Source organism: Somniosus microcephalus, chromosome 27 (assembly GCF_052327205.1).
Source record: "Somniosus microcephalus isolate GS21.2 chromosome 27, FLI_Smic_1.0, whole genome shotgun sequence".
In the NCBI taxonomy this organism is placed as follows: Eukaryota; Metazoa; Chordata; class Chondrichthyes; order Squaliformes; family Somniosidae; genus Somniosus; species Somniosus microcephalus.
Window position 1 is genome coordinate 21847680 of NC_141013.1, and position 17344 is coordinate 21865023.

The 17344-nt window shown below is 42.8% G+C and overlaps 1 protein-coding gene across 3 annotated transcripts in view; it reads left to right on the top strand.

Annotated features, from left to right (window-relative positions):
* Window positions 1–2484: 2484 nt before the first annotated feature.
* atp8b4 (ATPase phospholipid transporting 8B4) overlaps window positions 2485–17344 on the top strand; it is a 286247-nt gene continuing 271387 nt past the window's right edge. The window contains exons 1-2 of one of the 3 annotated variants that reach the window (XM_085968674.1): window positions 2485–2856; window positions 11608–11727. The gene's annotated coding sequence lies outside the window, so the exon portion shown is untranslated. Of the gene's footprint in view, window positions 2857–3203; window positions 3500–11607; window positions 11728–17344 lie in introns of those variants that run through there. The other 2 variants (XM_085968673.1, XM_085968675.1) reach the window with 2 other exon arrangements.

Here is a 17344-nt window from a genome sequence, read left to right on the forward strand (position 1 = left end):
ACAGTCATCTATAGAATAATAGAAACATAGAAACATAGAAGCAGAAGTAGGCCATTCGGCCCTTCGAGCCTGCTCCGCCATTCCATATGATCATGGCTGATCCTCTATCTTTAACTCTCTTTAACCTATCCCAACAATGTACCTTAATCCCAACATCCGAAAAGCTTCCTCTACTGCACCAGTGTAAATTTTTCCACAATCCACACCAGCCATCCTTATCGTCTCTGACTGAGATTGCCAAATTTGTACCAACTAGAAATAGTTTTATGCTATGCTCTTCTGCACATAACGAGTTGATTAATTTCAAGCTAATGGTAATGTTATGGTTCTGCAGTGGTCATGTGTTCATGTCCCACAATGACAAATTGTGAAACTGAATTCATTAAACCTGGTCATTTGTGGGTTGGTACCAGGACAGAAAAATGATCAACAACAACAACTTGTATTTATATAGCACCTTTAACATAGCAAAACGTCCCAAGGCGCTGCACAGGAGTATTTTAAGACAACAAATTTGACACTGAGCCACATAAGGCTAAATTAGGGCAGATGACCAAAAGCTTGGTCAAAGAGGTAGGTTTTAAGGAGCGTCTTAAAGGAGGAAAGAGAGGTAGCGAGGCGGACAGGTTTAGGCAGGGAATTCCAGAGCTTAGGGTCTACGTAACAGAAGGCACAGCCACCAAAGGTTGAGTGATTATAATCAGGGATGCTCAAGAGGGCAGATATCTCGGGGGGGTTGTGGGGCTGAAGAAGATTACAGAGATAGGAAGGGGCGAGACCATGGAGGGATTTGCAAACAAGAATGAGAATTTTGAAATCGAGGCGCTGCTTAACCGGGAGCCAATGTAGGTCAGCTGCTGGATTGCCATAAAAACCCAACTGGTTTACTAATGTCCTTCAGAGAATGCAACTTCCCACCCCTATCTCGTCTGGCCAACAAGTGACTCAAGTCCCACACAGTTGACTCTTAATGCCCACTGAAATGGCCAGCAAACAACTCAGTTATAAAACAATTGCTGCAACTATGGATGAACAATAAGCACAGCTTTGCCAAAGAGCAAATAAAAAAGACCTTACAGCTCAGAGAGAGAGGAGGCTTTCATCTAATCAGTTCAGACTCACTGCCAACAGTGAAAGAGCAACAAGCTAGCCCACAGCAACAGAGAAATAATAAAAAAAGGACTTGCATTTATATTGCACCTTTAACCACCTCACGATGTCCCAAAAGTGCTTCACAGCCAATGAAGTATTGTTGAAGTGTAGTCACTTCTGGTTATGTAGGCATATGCAGCATTTGGTTTGCACAAAGCAAGGTCCCACAAACAGCAGTGAGATAAATGACCAGGTAATCTGTTTTAGTGGTACTGATTGAGAGATAATTTTAGCCAGGACACCAGGAAAATTCTCTTGCCCTTCTTTCAATAGCGCCATGGGATCTTTTACATCCGGCTGAGCGACAGATGGGGCTGTGACTTAATTTCTCATTCAAAAGACGGCACCTCTGACATTACGGCACTCCCTCAGTGCTGCACTGAAGTGCCAGTCTACATTATGTGCTTAAGTCTCTGGGGTGGGGCTTAGAGCCAACAACCTTCTAACTCAGAAGTGAGAGTGTTACCACAGAGACAAGGCGGCTACTCAAAGTTGATCATCCAGTTACTCCCTATAAAAAAAATTTTAAACGGAATTTTTTTGGGTAAAAGCTACAACTTAGCTCCAATTTTTTTTTTAAGCGTAATTTCACTACACCTACAAACCCATTTTTTCCGGTGTTGTTTTCAAGATCACAAAGTACCAATGAGGAAAACCATTAAGCCCATAGAATCATAGAAATTTACGGCACAGAAGGAGGCCATTTGGCCCATCGTGTCCGTGCCGGCTGTAAAGGAGCGATCCAGCCTAATCCCACTTTCCAGCTCTTGGTCCGTAGCCCTGTAGGTTACGGCACTCCCAAGTGCATATCCAAGTACTTTTTAAACGTGATGAGGGTTTCTGCCTCTACCACCCTTTCAGGCAGCGAGTTCCAGACCCCCACCACCCTCTGGGTGAAAAAAGTTCTCCTCAACTCCCCCCAAGGCGGCCATCAACAGGTCCAGGTTAGACGTGGCCCGTGGGGATGGTCGCTCTAGCTGCCTGCCTCTCTTCCATGGCCTTGGCCGTGCCCAGGTGGCTCTGGAGAAGGAACGTGCGGTGTACGCTTGAGGCCTTCCGCGACCAGTGGGACTGGAGGGTCGATAGTGGAAATTAATATTACTTAATTTATGAGTTTCCTTTTTCTTCTTGTATCATTTGGGTGGTGTGCCTCTCTAAAAAGGGTGCACTTTTGTTAGATTTCTTTTATTGGGGTTGATGACACTGGGGCAACCCATCTCCTTATTGGTGTAATTAAAAGAGTAGAAAGGAGAATGATTTTTGAAAAAGAAATTGGGCGAGGGGGAGAAACAGGAGTATAAAATGTCAAACTTGGAGGGGTGGGAGTGAGACTGAAAGCCTAAATTTGAGCACAGCATCTATTCTTAGTCACAATATAAACTGCACTCACATTAAATGTGGAGAGCGAATCTCAACAGTAGCAATCATTTCGAAAGTCAGGAATAAACAGAACTGTACAATGGGGCTGTGGCGTGAACCCATGTCCTGCTGCATTGTTTTCTAATGCTTGGAGATCAAACCCCACTTCCTATGCGTGAACACGTCAGTGCTCTCCTCGGCAGTGCAGCAGACCGGGTGGAAATGCTTTTTCCAAGTGTATACTTAAAGATACGAACGGTTCAAGCGCTGGAGTGCAACTTGTGGCAATGGTCGGTGTGCGCTGGGAACTACAGGCAGCCTTTCTTCAGCCCTTCAGCAGCTAACGTGAGTCTCTGTTTCCTCTCCGTCGGTGTCTGTCTCCCTGTGTCTCTATCTATCTCTCAGCTAGCCTGTGCCTCCCAAACAATCTCTCTACCTCCAGTGCTCGCCCTCCACCAGCCTGAGTTCCTCTCTCTCTCTGCGGTGATTAACACTCAGGCTGAGCCCAGCCCACAGTCAGTCCTCCGGTAGATTCCGGCTTCGTTTCTGCACCGTGCTGGTCAGGGAGACACGGAACCCCCCCGGTGAGTAGTGAACCGAGGTGATGTGAGAGGAAGGCGTGGATCTCCCCCCTCCCCTCCTGCTCTACATTCCCTTCCTGAGGCTTCAGGGCGGGGGAGGCAGGAAATCCGTTGAACCCAAGTGCAATTGGAAACCCAGCCTTTAACTTCTCCTATTCGAGCGGTGTTGTGTCTCTCGAAGTATTTTCTGCAATAAGTCTGGTTGGGGCTTCTTTTTTTTGCCCCCCCACTGAGATATTTAACTCGCAGGCAGCACTTAATCGCTGTGCACATCGCTGTAAAGAGGCTGGAGTCGGACATGGGAACATTTAATGGTTTAAATGGCTGATTATTTAAGGGTGGAAGACTTTGAAGTTCAAATAGGAACGCATACGAAAAGGCTTCAGTTTATGATCGGCAGCTTGCTGGTAAATATGTAAACAATTATCAGGACCTGCTCATCGCTATTTATCTGTATCCACTTATTGTTGTGGGGTATGTTAGTGTTACCTGTCGGCTATAATCGGCCAGTAAAATAACTCTTCCGATCACTTGGAGTAACATAAACAAGTTATTTTTTTGGAACTTCAACACATTGCCACTTTTTCAAATTCCAGTGTGCATGTGACAGCATCCTTAAGGAAAGGTAAGACATCCTGAGGATGGGGTAGTAGTGTGCAGTGATGGGCACCTCCTTTTATAGTAGAAAAGCTGCAAAAAAAATACTTGCATTTATATAGCGCCTTTCATGACCACCGGACGTCTCAAGTGGTTTACAGCCAATGAAATACTTTTGAAGTCACTGTTATAATGTGAGTAACGTGGCAGCCAATTTGCACACAGCAAGCTCCCACAAACAGCAATGTGATAATGACCAGCTAATCTGTTTTTGTTACATTGGTTGAGGGATAAATATTGGCGAGGACACTGGGGATAACTCCCCTGCTCTTCTTTGAAATAGTGCCATGGGATCTTTTACGTCCACCTGAGAGAGCAGACAGGGCCTCGGTTTAACATCTCACCTGAAAGACAGCACCTCCAACAGTGCAGCACTCCCTCAGCACTGCACTGGAGTGTTAGCCTAGCTTTTTGTGCCCAAGTCTCTGGAGTGGGACTTGAACCCACAACCTTCTGACTCAGAGGCGAGGGTGCTGCCCACTGAGCCACAGCTGACAGTCCAAGGTAGATTCACCAGTGTAATACCAGGGGCGATACAGTTTTGAGACTTGGAAAAGCTAGGGCTATATTCATTGGAGGAGTGAGGCTAAGGAGGAGATCAAATTGCCTATATTGTCAAAAGATACTGGCTTGTTACATAGTAAGAAAGGGGCATACATTTAGGATCAGCGTAAAGGAGACTATTAGAAGAATTTTCTACACTGAGTTATTAGAATACAAAGTGCATTACCTGAAGTGTCGATTGAAGTCGAGTCAATCGTGGCATTTAAAAGGGAGCTAAATACATATTTGATGAGGAAATATATAAAGGTTAAGCAGAAAGAACAGATAAATGGAATTAGAATAGCTAACACTGATTGTGTTTTAGCATGAACACAGTGGACTAATTGATGTCTTTCTGTGCTGACATTTCTGTGTGCTGAAATGTTTATGAACACAATCTGCAATGTGTTACAAGATAGAATTTATAGAGCGGATCAGACGGCAATATAAACAGCACAAGTAGAACATGAATGCTTTGTCAAAGTGATTTCAACTCCCAGATGGCTTGCAATACCCTCCAGAGTAAGCTGTTCCGTGTAACATACAAATCTTTGTTTCTCACTTTTTCCATGTGTTTAGGCAGACAGGGATATGGTAGACATTGAGCTCCATCATCAAATTGTGCAGCTTGTACAAAAGTGATACTATTGAGAATTATTTTTACTGCTTGTTGTAGGGAATGTTTTAGCTTATAGATGGTAAATATATACATAAATAGTGATACAAATATATATGGAAAGACTAATAGTATTCCAAGGCAGCACTGGATCTCAGGGTTGAGATGACTTGAATAAACTGCTCTTACTTCGTTCTGCTTATAGAATCATAGAATGATACAACACAGAAGGAGGCCATTCGGCCCATTGTGCTTGTGCCAGCTCTTTGAAAGAGCTCTCCAATTAGTCCCACTCCCCAGCTCTGTCCCCATTGCCCTGTAAATGTTTTCCCTTCAAGTATTTATTCAATTCCCTTCTGAAAGATACTATGTGGTTTTATCTCAAATCTTCATTGTGGTAACACATCTCAAACTGTGTGTTACCCCACAATCATCATACATTTAGACATTGCTTGCCCAGACTCCCAGATGCTTATAGGAGTCTGTGGTTATGAGTAATATGGGTGGGAATTCTCACACATGCTTCATGTCGTGGGCTGTTACTGCTTTGTTTTGCTGGTTGTTCACTGGCGGCTCTGCTCTTTGGCTGTGAGACGTGCATCGTCTTCAAGAATTCAGGAACAAACTAAAGAAAAATTCCAACTATTAATGTTTTAAACATGCTACTATCTGAATTCTTTTACTGACGGAGATTCAGCCTTGGATCAAGGTAACTGCCTATTATAGCAGACTTCAGAACAAAGTATTGTAAAGAGGTTGAGCTGCAGATTACTATACAATGGATTGCACAATTTCTTGTATTATGTCCAATGTTTAGTTTATGAAACCAATACTTTGTCACATTCCCACTTACTGTTGTCTCACAGTGAAACAAAACTACCAATTTTTCTTGGGTAGTGTGTTTTGAGTGGATTGTGAAAATTAAATTGAAAGCTGTGTGTAATTTATTTAGATTAATAAACACTCGCTGATTTTCTTCAGTATTATTGTGATCTGCAGATGACAGAAAATCATGTTAACTTTGGTGTAATAGACACAGTTAATATTTCATTACTTATAAGTTTGCCTTATTTTATCTGTCGGACATTCATTTTATCTAATTTGACATTTGCAATAGAAATTGACAAATATTTGAAGGTTGCGGCTCATGTTACCTGTACTAACTTTTATTTGTATTGCACAATAACCGATGAAAGCAATCTTTCACTATACATTTTTGTAAATGTAATGCGTGGATGTAGCGTATATTAGCACAGAATTGCAAGTTGTCTATAAATACAAAATCCAGATGGTGTAAGAAGGCTTCACGGACATTGCAGGGTCAAGATGATGCCATAAATTGCAGGACTGCAGTTTAGTTGCTTTAACATATAGTCCGAGATCATTCTCTGGAGTGTGTGGTTAAATATACAGCAATTTCTTACTGTCTTTCCAGGGGCAATTCATTGTCTTTTTGCTGGAGGGATATTGTGGCAGGTTGTGCAGATGGTCGGCCTTTAGACCTTGTGCTTGAGGCGATATTGGACTTTATTTGGCTGGGTGAAGTAAAATATGATGTAATCTTGTGTACCAGTTTGGAGAGTGAAATATTTTTCTACTCTGGCACTGACTGCCAGCATTACGTATTCCTGGTTCAAGTATAGCTCTGTCACTTGCAAAGTAAAGTTCCTGGAGTCTGAACCAACAATGGGGAAACTTTCCTCTGTTCCTTGTGTCACAAAATTGTAAATCTGCTTCAATAGAAAAAGGTTAGATAGGAAACCGCCTTCCTCAGTGGCTAAATGTGCAGCCTCACAAGAGCACTTTAATTTCTCACTTCAGCTCCTTTTAGTTCCAGAGTGGTATTGCTCAATTGTGGTTCGCTTTGTCTGTTAACTTGTGCCCATTAGTACTGAAATAAAATCTCAACTGTTTTTTCTTTTCCCTGACTTTAATTCATAGAAACTGAACTCCAGATGGGGTCTAACCAGGGCTCTGTACAACTAAAGCATCACTTCCTCACTTTTGAATTCCTCTTTGTTTTACAGTGCTTTACAATGTAAACCTTGATCTTTCACCCACGTTCCTTCATGAAGTAGAACCCTGAGAACCAACCTAGATCTCATTCCATTAGGCTTGGGTGAACCCTTACCCAGATCCTAGAGGTGAAAGTACATACGAACATATGAATTAGGAGCAGGAGTTGGCCACTCGGCCCCTCGAGCCTGCTCCGCCATTCAATAAGATCATGGCTGATCTGATTACTCCACATTCCCGCCTACCCCGATAACCTTTCACCCCCTTGCTTATCAAGAATCTATCTACCTCTGCCTTAAAAATATTCAAAGATTCTGCTTCCACCGCCCTCTGAGGAAGAGAGTTCCAAAGACTCACGACCCTCTGCGAGATAAAAATTCTTCTAATCTCTGTCTTAAATGGGTGACCCCTTATTTTTAAACAGTGACCCCTAGTTCTAGATTCTCCCACAAGAGGAAACATCCTCTCCACATCCACCCTGTCAAGATCCCTCAGGATCTTATATGTTTCAATCAAGTCACCTCTTAATCTTCTAAACTCCAGCGGATACAAGCCTAGCCTGTCCAACCTTTCCTCATAAGACAACCCGCCCATTCCAGGCACAGGAAACTCGTTTATGTAGTGTATGTACTTTGCAGAAGGAACTATATTCTGCAGCCCCTGTATACTGCAGTACCAGTAGCGACCACCCCTGTATATAAGCCTGTGTAGTAACTTTTGCATAGTAGTTCCAGTTTGTCTCCACTCAGTAAAGACCTGTTATAACCAACTCCTGCAGTCCGTGTCTCAATTACACACGGACATAATACTGGCGACGAGGATGGGATAACAATAAGTCTGAGGAGCCAAGGAAGGTTCGCATCTGTGGGGACTTCAAGGTGACGGTGAACCCAGTCCTTCACACAATACAATATCCTCTCCCGAGGATAGAAGATATTTTCGCCTCACTATCTGGAGGGAAGCGTTTTACAAAAATTGACCTAGCACAAGCATATTTGCAGATGGAGGTTGAAGAAGCCTCTAGGAAGTATCTCGCGATAAACACTCACAAAGGTCTTTACCAGTATAATCGACTGGTATTCGGAGTAGCATCAGCTCCGGCGATATGGCAAAGAGCGATGGAACAAGTCCTGCAAGGGATTCCGGGGACTCAGTGTTGCTTGGACGACATCCTAGTGACAGGTGAAGATGACAGTGAACACCTTGCCAACCTAGAGCAGGTGCTCACTAGACTAAGAGAACATGGGCTACGAGCCAATCGCCCCAAGTGCGAGTTTTTTAAGAAACAGATATCGTATTGTGGCCACGTGATTGATGAAGAGGGGTTACATAAGTCCCCTGACAAAATTGAAGCGGTAGTTAAGGCTCCAGCGCCTGAAAATGTGTCGCAACTGAGGTCATTCCTCGGATTGGTGAATTACTACCATAAATTTTTGCTGAATTTGTCCACAATTCTGCACCCACTGAACGCCCTGCTACAAACTGGAGTAGCATGGAAATGGAGCGATGAATGTAAGCGGGCCTTTCAGAAGTGTAAAGGCCTGATCACTTCAAGAGAAGTATTGGCTCACTACAACCCATCACTACCGATAAGACTGGCGTGTGATGCGTCTCCCTACGGCATTGGAGCGGTACTGTAACATAAATTCCTTGATGGTTCAGAGAGGCCGATAGCTTTTGCGTCACGCTCGTTAACTTCAGCCGAGCGTAACTACGCCCAGATTGACAGAGAGGCCCTCAGCCTGGTTTGGGGGGGGGGGGGCGGGAAGAAGGTCAATCACTACCTGCACGGTCAGAAATTTACTCTACTAACTGATCATCAACCTCTTGTCTCCATTTTTAACCCTCAGAAGGGCGTCCCGATAATGACGGCACAACGGCTACAGAGGTGGTCCCTTTTCCTAGGAGCACACCAATATGACATCGAGTACAAAGGAACTAAACAGCATGGGAGTGCTGATGGATTGTCGCGCCTACCGTTGCCGACGGTGGAAGAAGCACCTGCAGTGGATCCTGTGGAGATAATCCACTCGACCATAGTCGAATGTCTCCCTGTGACGAATGCAAACATAGAAAAGGAAACACGAAATGACCCGACACTCTCCTGGGTCTATGATTTAACGGTGAAGGGATGGCCAGCACATGACGAACCACTGTTGCCAGCATTCTCGCCGAGAAGAGAACAGCTGTCAGTGTGCAGAGGAACCTTGATGTGTGGATCCAGAGTAGTAATTCCACCCAACTTGAAGGATAGAGTGCTCAATGAGCTTCATGAGGGTCATCTGGGAGGGGTAAAAATGAAGAACTTAGCCAGAGCGTTTGTGTGGTGGCCGGGAATCGATAGAGAAATCGAAGAGATGACCAAGAGCTGTACAGGATGCCAGAAGGTCCAAAATGCCCCACCACAAGCCCCTCTACATCCATGGGAGTGGCCCTCATCTCCATGGCAAAGGGTACACATTGATTTTGCTGGTCCATTTATGGACTCGATGTTTTTAATTGCGGTGGATGCACATTCAAAGTGGCCAGAGGTAATAAAAATGTCCTCAACTACCACAGGAAAAAACTATCACAGTCTTACAAACGATATTCGCCAGAAATGGGCTGCCTGAACAGATTTGCTCCGACAATGGACCACAGTTTGTGTCTGAAGAGTTCCGGAGGTTCTTAAAGAACAATGGTGTTAAGCATTACACATCCGCCCCATATCATCCAGCCACCAGTGGATTGGCTGAGAGGTTCGTTCAAACATTCAAGAAGGCTATCAAGGCAATGTGTAATGAAGACATACCCCTACAACACAAGGTGGATAACTTCTTGTTTGCCTACCGGAATGCGACACATGCGGTTACCAACCAAACTCCAGCCATGATGTTCTTCAATCGAAGACTAAGATGCCGCTTGGATTTGGTTAAGCCAAACATCAGAAGAGATGTGGAGAACAGGCAGTTTCAGAATATGAATGAAAGGCCGACCAGGAGTTTCAAGATAGGTCAACCAGTTTTGGCCCGGGACTACCGCACAGAGAAATGGCAGCCAGGAACGATCTGCACACAGCAAGGACCTCTAATGTATACCATGGATGTTGGAGAGAGCACTGTAAGGCGCCATGCTGACCAGATTCTAGAGTCACTGGAAAATGACAAATCTACACCACGATCCTATACACCTGGTGATGAAACCGAAGTACCAATTGCATCTACCTCAGAATCGGTGATATTGGAAGCAGACGAACCAAACAACGACGTTGATCCCGAACCAACTTTGCCAGAAGAACCTGATACCCCAACGTTATCCAGACAGAATCAGAAAGCCTCCTCAAAGACTGAACTTATTGCTTAACTTCAGCTAATGTATCTAGCAACTGCAATTGTAAATATGTTATTTAATTATTAATCGAATGTTATGTACTGTTTAGCTAAAAGGGGAGGAATTGTAGTGTATGTACTTTGCAGAAGGAACTATATTCTGCAGCCCCTGTATACTGCAGTACCAGTAGTGACCACCCCTGTATATAAGCCTGTGTAGTAACTTTTGCATAGTAGTTCCAGTTTGTCTCCACTCAGTAAAGACCTGTTATAACCAACTCCTGCAGTCCGTGTCTCAATTACACACGGATATAATAGTTTAAACGGCACCTAAATATCCAGAATTCTCTATTAACTGGCAAAATTCATACTCCGAAAACAGCACCTCAATAACCGGAAATGTTGCCGAGTCCGAGTCTCCCGCGGTGGCCGAGTTAGTCAGTGGGGGTAGTTCTCCAAACTGCCACTACTCGGCTTCTTGGCGCTGTCGGAAGTCCGAACACCTCAATAACAGGAGTCTGACTCTCCCGTGCTGCCGGTAGTCTCTTCCGATCCGCCATTTTTCTGTGTGTCTCTCCATCTTTATCGTGAATTATATCTCCCCTCTTTCATTATGGAATTATGTTTGTTAAAAATTGCCTCGGTAGATAACCCTCTCCGTCATCCGGAATTTTTAATCAACTGGCACCATCCCGGTCCCGTCAGTGCCGGATACCAAAGAGTTGCCTGTAATAGTCTTGTAAAACTTCTCTGAACTGCTTGTTAATGTGTTGTGTTTAAAGTACAATGTGTTACCTCGCTGTACCACCTCGTCCCTTAGATGAAGGTTTCTAATTGCTAGTTGTACAAGTTACTTGAGTACGAGCACTAAGTGGGATGAATCATTTACAACCTCTGCTGATTCCAGCATAAACATACTTGGGTTGATTCAGCGTCAGTCAGCTCCTTAATGCTGCTCTGAAAGAGCAGTGTCAGGTTTATAAGACTGACTGACTTATTCTCTTATACTAAATGTAATGGGCCAGGGATGAACTCGCGGGTTGTTTGTAGCTCTTTTAACTCCTTGCCGACCTTTCTTTTTGTTCCTTTTTTCTTTAATAACGTTGAGCAAAACAAAGGGAAACTTTATAAAATTAAATGACAATATTATTCCCGGTGTTCACAAAACACTCTGGTCCCTGTGGTGCCCATCCACCAGTTGCAGAAGCCCTCAAGGGTACCGACGGACACTGCGTGCTCCCTCTCCAGGGCCACCCAGGCGCGGACAAGACTGTGGAGGAGATACCATTTAAATCCAAACAGTGTAGGCATATGATTTCCAAAATATGAATTTAAAGTTTAAGAAAAAAAGACACTGATTTCTTCTGTTTCACAGATTTGCTGTTTCTTCCCAATGCAGCGACGAAGCTAGGATCCACCCCTGTCCATGGACTGACCCAGTGCCTTTCTGTGACTATTGGCATGTCATCATTGGAAAATTATATCATCTATTCAGGTAAGTTCCAGAGCTTGGCATGTTTTCAACCCATTTTGCGAAATGATGGAATTCCCCAACATTTAAATACAATGATTCAAGCATGAAGGACACACCCTAGGGATTGAGTTGTGCTGCATAAATTTGCTGAATGTGGTTTTCACAAGTTGTTGAACATGTCTCTAAATTCAGATGATGGCTCTCATTAGTTGGACCACTTTATATGGTTAAGATTATATACTGGTGTTCAGTGATGAAGGCTGGGCAATTGTCATAATCGGATGCTTTCATGCAATTATGGACACTAAAACTGTGGTCAGCCCACACCTTTAAGTATTAATTTTTGGTCAGCAAGTGTGATTTTTCCAGTTAGTTCAGTTGGTTAAAACATGGTGCTAATAACACCAAGGTTGCGAGTTCAATCTCCATTTGGGCTCCACACGCTTCTTAATTTTATGCTGATAGGACTAGAAGAAGAGGGGTGGGTGGAGGCTCATGTGGAGCATAAACGCCAGCCTAGACCAGTTGGGCCTAATGGCATGTTTCTGTGGTGTATGTGCCTTTAAGAGCCCAAGGTGTGCGTAATGCCGGTAATTGCCACTTGGGCTATATAAGCCTGTGTATTGTGTATATCCTTTAGAAACCCCCCCCAGACTTGCTTAGTAAATACCTGTGAACCAACTCCTGTCTTCAGTGTCTTTATCTACACACGGACACTACAGTTTCTGTGTAGTTGACTCTACATATTTAAACAAAAAAGGCACGAGGGAAACATTCATGCCCTAGAGGTTAGTGCAGGGAAGAGTCCAAGGCTGGTCCTTGGTATCATGAGGATTGGGTCATGAGTAAAGACTGGAGAAACTGGGACTCTTGAAAGGATGTAACTGAGGAGGGAATTTATAGAAGTATACAAGAGTATAGATGGATAAATCTAGGTCACGACTACAAGGTAGGCCAAGGCTGAGGGGGAAGACTAAAACGGGTAAAGAAAGTAATTTAGGACAAATGTTAGGAAGAATTTCTTTGTGCAAAACCAGTTGGAATTGTTTCCCAGTTATGGTAATAGAGTGAAAACATTAGATTAATTCAAGATATAGTTAGATGACACAATGGCCTTTGTTAATGGATGCTAAGATGGGTCAAATGGGTCTCTCTTTGTCTACTAGCCTGCAACCAGTAGCTGAAAAGTGCAGTTGGCAAAACCACAGTTATACTGTGGGGGCTGCAATTTGCATCCCTGCATATTCGATTCCGTGAAACTAGTGTGAGACAGCCTCCCAGAAGGAGTCTTGTACCATTTGGCTTTAGTGTGCCCGGGAGTCAGATTGTGACCTGACCCCTGAGCTATGCTGTCACATTTATGTTGATATGAAAACTCCAATGGGGAAGTGACAGTATAACTGCAGTCTAATTGACAATTCTGCTCAAGCCATAGTTTTGCAGTACTATACATTTAAAGATTAAGCATTGATTGGAATTTCATGCTTGTGAGACATCCAACTTTTGTCATTTGGCAATGAAAATATGAGTTTATAATTATCCTTATGTTAAAGGTACCTATTACTTACATATTACATAGTATTATAGTACATAGTCCTGTTCGCCCATCACCCCTGTGCTCGCTCACCTACATTGGCTTCAGGTTAAGCAGCACCTCGATTTCAAAATTCTCATCCTTGTTTTCAAATCCCTTCCTATCTCTGTAATCTCCTCCAGCCCCACAACCACCCCCGCCCCCCCACCCGAGATATCTACGCTCCTCTAATTCTGCCCTCTTGAGCATCCCTGCTTGTAATCGCTCAACCATTGGTGGCCGTACCTTCTGTTGCCGAGGCCCTAAGCTCTGGAAATCCCTGCCTAAACCTCTCTGCCTCGCTACCTCTCTTTCCTCCTTTAAGACGCTCCTTAAAACCTACCTCTTTGACCAAGCTTTTGGTCACCTGCCCTAATTTCTCCTTATGTGGCTCGGTGTCAAATTTTTTGTCTTATAATACTCCTGTGCAGCGCCTTGAGATGTTTTACTATGTTAAAGGCACTATATAAATACAAGTTGTTGTTGTTGTTGTTGATTACATAGGATATACGGCACAGAAACAGGCCATTCGGCCCAACCAGTCCATGCCGGCGTTTATGTTCCACTCGAGCCTCTTCCCGTCTTTCCTCATCTAAATCTATCAGCATAACCCTCTATTCCCTTCTCCCTCATATGCTTGTCCAGCCTCCCCTTAAATGCATCGATACTATTCACTTCAACCGCTCCCTGTGGTAGCGAGTTCCACATTCTCACCACTCTTTGGGTGAAGAAGTTTCTTCTGAATTCCCTATTGGATTTCTTGGTGACTATCTTATATTGATGACCTCTAGTTATGCTCTTCCCCACAAGTGGAAACATTCTCTCTGTATCCATTCTATCAAAACCTTTCATAATTTTAAAGACCTCTATTAGGTCACCCCTCAGCCTTCATTTTTTCAAGAGAAAAGAGTTCCAGCCTGTTCATCCTTTCCTGATATGTATACCCTCGTATTTCTTGTATCATCCTTGTAAATCTTCTCTGCACCCTCTCCAGTGCCTCTATATCCTTTTTATAATATGGCGACCAGAACTGTACGCAGTACTACAAGTGTGGCCTAACCAAGGTTCAATACAGGTTCAGAATAACTTCCCTACTTTTCAATTCTATCCCTCTAGAAATAAATGCTAGTGCTTGGTTTGCTTTTTTACGGCCTTGCTAACCTGTGTTTTCATGGAATCATAGAATAGTACAGCACAGAAGGAGTCTTCACCGGCTCTTTCGAAGAGCAGTCCAGTTAATCCCACTCCCCCGCTCTTCACCCATATCCCTGCAGCTTTTTTCTCCTTGTATTTATCCAATTCCCTTTTGAAGGCTACTATTGAACCTGTATCCACCGCCCTATCAGGCAGTGCATTCCAAATCCTAACCACTTACCTTCTGTGACCTTTTCTTACCACATTAACATAAAAGTCTTTACATTTCTTGTTTAAATAGTCAATATCTGGGAGTCCTAGAAGACTGTAAAACAAGTTTTTTTTTGGTCTTTAGAATAAGTCATTGATTCGGACTTCTTTGAGCATTTTTAACTTTACTCAGCAAACATCATCACTGACAATGCATTGTAGATTTGGAGCTGTTTCTGTACTTACATTAAGGCTCTGCCATCACAATTGATTAATCAGTTGGAAATGTTATAGTAAATAAAAGGAATATAAAGGAGCTGCATGTCTGACTGGAAGAACTAACGCAATCTTTTAGTTTACTGGATATCATGAACTGAGAGACCGGTAAATGCCAGCTGCAAACCAACTTGTTTTATACTCTTCTGGTAGGACTCCCAGATATCTGTTGTTTAAACCAAAAAAAGCCAAGACTTTTATGCTATTGAGGTAAACCATCACAGAAGGTAACAAAACTCATTAGAAACTCATTGTTGATGTGGAAATTAAAATTTTGACTTTATTACATAGGTTAATGACTGAACTGCCATTGAATTACATTGTATTACGAATGCTTATCATTTGCTGTTGTATTATGGGATGGAGGCCAACCATTCAACGCATAGCATGGAAATGTACATATTTTATCAATAGTACAAAATTGTAAAGAGCAAATTTAAAACCTGTCATATCTAACACTTCACAGCATTACATGAGTTCAGTTCTTTTCCTTCGAACACGTACTGATTTAGACAACTGAACCGGCTTGTGTTACCGGGAAACCTCAGCCTCTGCTTACAGCACCCGCGAGCAGGGGGATCCAAATTGCGGCCCCAAGCTTTGGCAGTTCAGCCTTCTGCGCCCCGATAACGCTGTCCCATTTGTGCTCCTGTTTCTAAGCTGGCTTGCTCAGTGTGAATTTTGTGGAGCTTTGGAATAGGTTGGTTTTAGGATTCTTGCCTCAATGGTGGATAAATCAAAACACTAAGATTTGCTAATATCAGCAACTTGAGATATATGAAAATTAATGGGAACATTAATTTAAACTTTATATGTGCTCCCAAGCCTCCATGGTATATACTATGTTCCCCACAAGGACAATAAGCTTAGATGCCGCTACCATCAAGTGTAGCTTTTTAAAAATGTTTCTCGTGATTTCTCTTTTCACTTGGATACCTTAACCACTAATTTACAAAGAAATTGCAGATGCCCAACCACTCCACCTTTACATTTTGTCAAGCAACTGAAAGAAGCTTTGTGTAAATCTTTCTTTGCTTTTTCTGCTGTTCAGTCCTGGAACACCTCTGAACAGATAATAAGTGATTGATGTGTTTAGGAAGCTACTTAAATCTGTTTTTTTCAGTTTCCAAAAACTAATCCTGGGAGAAATGGCTTTATGATCTGTAACAATTTTCCTTTATTGAGTTTGTAAAATTGTCATACATCTTAGTGCTTAATTTGTCCTTCAGGATTATTTTATTACTTTGCTGACAAAGCTGCATTATAAATTCTTTCGAACCTGTTCAAGTTAAGTGTATGTAATATGAGATGCTGTGCGCCGAAAGATGCGAAGGACATTCAGTGTCCTACAGTTTTTAATGTACAGCTTGCGTATAATAGCTGTCTGACTTCGATTTGGGTTTTCACGTAGTCTTTTGAAGAGGCCATTAAATTGAGGCATTCAGCTTTTTTTGGGTTGTTTTGTGGTATTAAAATTATTCATAAGTACGTGCCTTTTCCCCAACTGTCCATATATTTGCTGTTCTGTCTACTGAAAATTGTCCAATTAGATGTTTCTTTACTGAAGTAGAAAATTAAACAAACAATAAAGCTGTTAAAATAAACTGGGAAATTCATGAGAATACTTCCAGTAGAAAATCATTCTAACCACATGAGACAATGCAATAATGCAGTATGGGTTTCCTTTTAATTGGGCCGAGTATAATTGTGGTTTTCACAGTCCATCTATTTAACCTCATTCTATTGAGACCTTTGGTTTTAAATCTAATATTGAAAATAACCTCCACTCACTGAAGTCTTTGGATTCCGCGTGCAAGGTTGGTGGCAGCTTTGAAATATTTGGCAATTATCCTTTTATGGAGCAGACTTAGGACGTGGGGACCTGTAAAGAAAAAATGGTCCAGATTTTCCTGGGGACTTGTGTCATTGGAATGGTGCCTCTCCATCATAGGGACCCTTGAGCAGCACAAAAGAAAGAGGAAATTATGGAGTAAGTGACTCAAGCCATGAATTATTCAACTTCATATTTTCCTGGGACTTTTGTGCAGCTCTGCCGTTAGATGGTCGTCGAAAACAGTTCGGTGGTTACCATAGCTCCGCTCCACTTCTGGGATGAGATCGGCACGCTAGACGGTGAGATTTACGCTGCAGCTCACCAGTCTCGCTGTTGTGGGAAAATCTGGGCCAATGTTGTTATAAGGTCATAAGGGCCATTTTCACCTCATTTGGTGAGTTTTCGGGGAGACTTCTCTGTCGTTGAAAGGCCGGTAGTTTTGGAGACTGGGGAAAGTGCACGCTACTCGATATGTTTTTCTTTAGATCATGTAGAAGTTAAAACATTCATCAAATATCGTGTGTTGTCTTGCTCATTTCTAGTTCAAAAAACTTGCTGCTATTGTAAGAATCTTCCCAAAAGCCAATCTCCTTTTAAAAGCATTGTTATGA